General features: G+C 39.6%; 1 protein-coding gene across 1 annotated transcript in view; it reads left to right on the top strand.

Annotated features, from left to right (window-relative positions):
• The first annotated feature begins 438 nt into the window (after positions 1 to 438).
• TPO (thyroid peroxidase) overlaps positions 439 to 6,000 on the top strand; it is a 202,309-nt gene continuing 196,747 nt past the window's right edge. The window contains exon 1 of the mRNA XM_075863906.1: positions 439 to 481. The gene's annotated coding sequence lies outside the window, so the exon portion shown is untranslated. The remainder of the gene's footprint in view (positions 482 to 6,000) is intronic.

Raw genomic sequence — 6,000 nt, 5'->3', positions numbered from 1 at the left:
CAGAATTGCTGAATGGCGCTGATAGGAGACAAAGTGGCAAGGCAATTTCCTCTCCCCACTGTCACTTTCTTCTAACTTTGAGCAGTGATAACAACGCTGACCCACACCAATTGGACACCGATGGCATATCCTAGCAATATGCCATCATTGTCTTTACCAAGACAACCCCTTTAATTACACCATAAGGCCAGGATCACACACAGTTTTGATACAGTTCTTGGTGTAGTTTTTGGAAGGTTTTCTTTAAAGCTTTCCTTCTGACTTTGTTTTTTTTAAAAAGAGCCACAAAAACTGCATCAAAACTGTGTGTGATCCTAGCCTTATCCTTATTTTTATTTATTATTTGTCCTCTCTATTCTGGATATTTCATAATTATATTCAATGGATTTTATGATTTTTCAAAAGTAAATCTCACTTTGTTTTTATCTTTAGCTACAAATCGAAACTCGGAATTGATTAACAAGCATAATAGAATAAGAAGGTAATATTTCATGAAAAGTTACTTTTTAAATTGTTACATTACAGTAAGGATTTTGGGCCATCGTATTTTTGTAAAATAAACTATAACATTATTGTATGCGAAAGAACACGTGCACATACAGTATGAGCCTTCAGACATGAAAAATGAACATTTCTCAAGCAAATGAGTACAATATAAAGTTGATTTGAATTATGTTTTCACATGGCCTTACATTGCTCTACACTGTGGGAAATAAATCTTGCTGCCCATTACTTTCATAATTATGTCATCATTATAAGTCATGCATTATTAACTCTGAAAAATATCTCGTTTTAATAGAACACTCAGTTGGCGTCTAATAATCGTACCATGATCATTGGAAATATACAAATGATTTCTATATATGTTATTCAGTATGTAATTAAGTATACATTATACATCATTCATATCCATTATTCTTGTTGCTTATGCTTGTAACATCATTTTATCAGTGACATTTCAATCTCCTCTACTATTGCTGTTTCTTTTCAGTCTTCTAGAATGTTATTGACTATATAAACTAACAAAGAACCTGTTCTTTACTAGAAGCTGTGTATAATTGCAGCAGTCAACGGACCACATTGAATTACAATGTGGTCCATCAGTTTGATGGGTAAAAATCACTGCGCGTCGCGCCATTGTTCCCATCATAATTGACAAAATCTGCAATGGGGGCTCCAAATGGAGTCTCTGACGCAGATGTGAACAAAGCCTAATGCACGGATGTGTGGACTCCTCAGGACCATGGTAAAATCTGAAACCAACATCTTCTGTATCCTTCCTTTTCTTTTTTTATACGCAGTGCACAGATGCTCATTAATTTAGACCATTAACCGAGTGCTCTAAATTCAACAACAGCAGGCTCCGCAACTTTTCAGAAGCGCCAAACCCCCTTCTTTAAGCATATCACGGTTAGCCATGTCTCTTTAGATTTCCATTTCCTCTTTGACCCTGCAGGACAACATTCACCCCCTCTGTTTGTTTCTAAGGCTATATTCACATGCAGCATTCATACTTAACGTCTTTTTGCCATATTCACACAGTGACCATTGTAAACTGCGCTGGTTTTTAGCGTTTTTTTTAAGCATGCCATATTTATCATGTTTCTGTGGCGTTATTTGGCACAGTTAACCTCATTTTCTCCATAGCGAAAACCGAGGCATTGCAAACTGCATGTACTGTACAAACCGCTTTGGCGGTTTTCCATAGAAACCACTATATATTTTCCTACGATTGTGAATTTTCTAAAACATTTGTGACAATGTATTTACATTCAGTCTTCATTTCAGACTATGTGGTGATGTGGTGTCCCTCAACCCCACTACCATCTCTTGTCAAAGCATCCTTACCCCTAATGATTCCATGGTAAAATTGCAACTCCTTAATGATTTAGCGTAAAGCTTGTATTCCATGGTGATATCAAGTACAAACATACCATATAGGCAGACAAGTCGACCTATAAAGTTAGGGGGCAAAAATAAGGTTGCCCACGTACTTGATGAGTGTGAAGCTGCACAGGGACCTACACATTAGCAAATAAAAGAAGCGGAATGCAGCCTGAGGACTACACTTCTTTTTTATTCTGCAAAAGATGTTGAGGATCAACAATTCACAGGTTGTCCTGTTATGAGGGCAGTATAGTGACATTAGCCAGCACCAGGGGGGGGGGGGGCTACATAAAATACAAATGTAAAAATTATATATAAGCTCTAAACGTAGGCTGGGGGGTGCTGCACACAGGAGAGAGAGCTGCCAGAGATTTCTTTAACCCAGAAGGTTGGAGTTTTTGACACAGTGGCATTGATTTCAATGGTAACCTTTTGCATATGTGAAGCACATCACTTTTTCAGATACGCCTTTGATTTCAATGGCGTATTACGGAGAAAAAAAAGCACTGTCTGAGGAGAGAAGAACTATTTCAGAATTTTAGTAAACTTTCTGGCTAGCTTGGATGGGCCACAGACAGGAGGGACTGTGGCTACTGAACTCCAGCTTTGTGGCACGGAATACCAGGAGAGAGAGAGCCGTGCTGCATTGTGTGCACGCCAAGCACACAACATAGTGCCGCCCAGTGTTCAGCACTGACAAACACACAATGCACAGATGTTCTCTCTCCCAATGTTCAATACCACCAAGCAGATGATGTAGCACCACTCTCTCTCGCTGTGTTCAGCACCGCAAAGCACACAATGGTGCTGGACACCAGGAGAGGGTAGACGGCTAGGAAACCATGCCCTACGTGCCAACAGGATTCTGAGCCCTGCTCTACTGACTCAGAAGTATATAATCTACTCATAGACCTATTGGGAGAAAATCCACTCTTTGGCAACCCAATGGACAAGTGTTATCTACTGTCTTCACTGGCCTGTTCGTAGAATCCCAGTGAAATTATTTGCAGCGCTTGATGGTAAAGTGGTAAAATAATGTTTGAAAGATTTTCATATTATATTATATATATTATTAATATTATGTCTGCATATTTTTTATTAGGTATTTAATAATAATTTTGTCTTCTTAATATTACACCATTAACATAATTTCATGCATCTTTTGGGTATCCCAACCTATCCACAAGGCATACGTACATATAATTTTACATAGTAGGTCTCCTAAAGTGACACGACTGTACTCTTAAATATAATTACCGATAGAAGAAACTGAGTCTATAAGTCTTATTGTAAATAAAATATAACATTTTTATTAGATTAATTCTAAAAAATATATGATTCTATATTTAATAAATGAATCTACACAGATAGAAAAGGAGTACCAACATTGGGGAATCACCTCATTGATAGCTATATATACATTATATTGTGCATGATCGTTGTTATACAAAAAGGATAGTGTTTTATAATGAAGCCAGTATTAATCCCACAGTATCTTATCACAGACCCACAGTCTTTATGTGTATGAGAGCAAGCAACAGACCTGTCATTGCTGGATCCCTACGCTAGCACCCTGCCCCGACGCACATGTCAGCTTCCGCCTTCATCTGGGGGTGGGCTTAATATTTCCAAACTCCCAATTTAACATATGTGGTAACCAATTGCAATGCAACCTGATTCATGTGGAGGAATATATTAAATTAACCACCTTGGCTCTTTTGCGGCCACATGTTTCAATTATTCATGACAACACATCACTTGTGATCGGCGTCATGTATCATGTGTGGCATACACGCGCTTATCTCATCACATCGTGTCGTGTCTCAAATACATAGAGATATCTGTCAACAGTGAGTAACAATGGACGCTTGAGCATGCGCACTAGACCCGGATTTTCTACACATGTATTCAGGTCACATAGAATCGGTTTGCAAAGGTTCATATCTATATGGAAGTCTCGAGCTTCTAAAATATTTATCTGGAGTATATATCTAGCAGTTATTTATATATATATATATATATATATATATATATATATACACACTACCGTTCAAAAGTTTAGGGTCACTTACAAATTTCCTTATTTTTGAAAGAAAAGCACAGTTTTTTTCAATGAAGATAACATTAAATTAATCAGAAATACACTCTATACATTGTTAATGTGCTAAATGACTATTCTAGCTGCAAACGTCTGTTTTTTAATGCAATATCTACATAGGTGTATAAAGGCCCATTTCCAGCAACCATCACTCCAGTGTTCTAATGGTACATTGTGTTTGCTAACTGTGTTAGAAGGCTAATGGATGACTAGAAAATCTTGAAAACCCTTGAGCAATTATGTTAGCACCGCTGTAAACAGTTTTGCTGTTTAGAGGAGCTATAAAACTGACCTTCCTTTGAGCTAGTTGAGAATCTGGAGCATTACATTTGTGGGTTTGATTAAACTCTCAAAATGGCTAGAAAAAGAGAGCTTTCATGTGAAACTCAACAGTCTATTCTTGTTCTTAGAAATGATGGCTATTCCATGCGAGAAATTGCCAAGAAACTGAAGATTTCCTACAACGGTGTGTACTACTCCCTTCAGAGGACAGCACACACAAGCTCTAACCAGAGTAGAAAAAGAAGTGGGAGGCCCCACTGCACAACTGAGCAACAAGACAAGTACATTAGAGTCTCTAGCTTGAGAAATAGACGCCTCACAGGTCCTCAACTGGCAGCTTCATTAAATAGTACTCGCAAAACGCCAGTGTCAACGTCTACAGTGAAGAGGCGACTCGGGGATGCTGGCCTTCAGGGCAGAGTGGCAAAGAAAAAGCCATATCTGAGACTGGCTAATAAAAGGAAAAGATTAATATGGGAAAAAGCACACAGACATTGGACAGAGGAAGATTGGAAAAAAGTGTTATGGACAGACGAATCGAAGTTTCAGGTGTTTGGATCACACAGAAGAACATTTGTGAGACGCAGAACAACTGAAAAGATGCTGGAATAGTGCCTGACGCCATCTGTCAAGCATGGTGGAGGTAATGTGATGGTCTGGGGTTGCTTTGGTGCTGGTAAAGTGGGAGATTTGTACAAGGTAAAAGGGATTTTGAATAAGGAAGGCTATCACTCCATTTTGCAACGCCATGCCATACCCGGTGGACAGCGCTTGATTGGAGCCAATTTCATCCTACAACAGGACAATGACCCAAAGCACAACTCCAAATTATGCAAGAACTATTTAGGGAAGAAGCAGGCAGCTGGTATTCTATCTGTAATGGAGTGGCCAGCGCAGTCACCAGATCTCGACCCCATAGAGCTGTTGTGGGAGCAGCTTGACCGTATGGTACGCAAGAAGTGCCCATCAAGCCAATCCAACTTGTGGGAGGGGCTTCTGGAAGCATCGGGTGAAATTTCTCCCGATTACCTCAGCAAATTAACAGCTAGAAGGCCAAAGGTCTGCAATGCTGTAATTGCTGCAAATGGAGCATTCTTTGACGAAAGCAAAGTTTGAAGGAGAAAATTATTATTTCAAATGAAAATCATTATTTCTAACCTTGTCAATGTCTTGACTATATTTTCTAGTCATTTTGCAACTCATTTGACAATGGAAAACACAAAATTGTCTGGGTGACCCCAAACTTTTGAACGGTAGTGTGTATATATATATATATATATATATATATATATATACACATATAGACACACACATACTGAAACATATACACACAGTCATATGTACACAGAATGGGACTTACCATCTCTCCTTGCTGCACAGGTTTCTTGCAGGACGGGCTCAAGGCAGAGCTTCCTCCTCTGCTCTGCCTCTGCTCCCTCAGTGCGTGTAACAAGGAGCAGAGGATATAGAGTTCACACAACCTGCACAGTGTACATGTTGGGAGGCTGCAGCGCCCTGTGCACCTGCACATGTCGCATACCCCTAAGGCCGGCCCTGAGCGGGTATCAGCTGTATATTACAGTTGCCACCCTTATCTAATGGCAGGGATATGAGATAACTCTGATCCTGGCTGTCTAACCACTTAGATGCCCATCTGTCATCCCATCGCTTGCCCCGACGACGTGATCAAGAGGTACTGATGTGCTATGTCAGCTTGGGGCTTAATGAAGGCC

Source organism: Rhinoderma darwinii, chromosome 4 (assembly GCF_050947455.1).
Source record: "Rhinoderma darwinii isolate aRhiDar2 chromosome 4, aRhiDar2.hap1, whole genome shotgun sequence".
Classification (NCBI taxonomy): domain Eukaryota; kingdom Metazoa; phylum Chordata; class Amphibia; order Anura; family Rhinodermatidae; genus Rhinoderma; species Rhinoderma darwinii.
The sequence above is the reverse complement of the archived record's forward strand: the minus strand, read 5'-3'. Positions and strand labels throughout refer to the sequence as shown.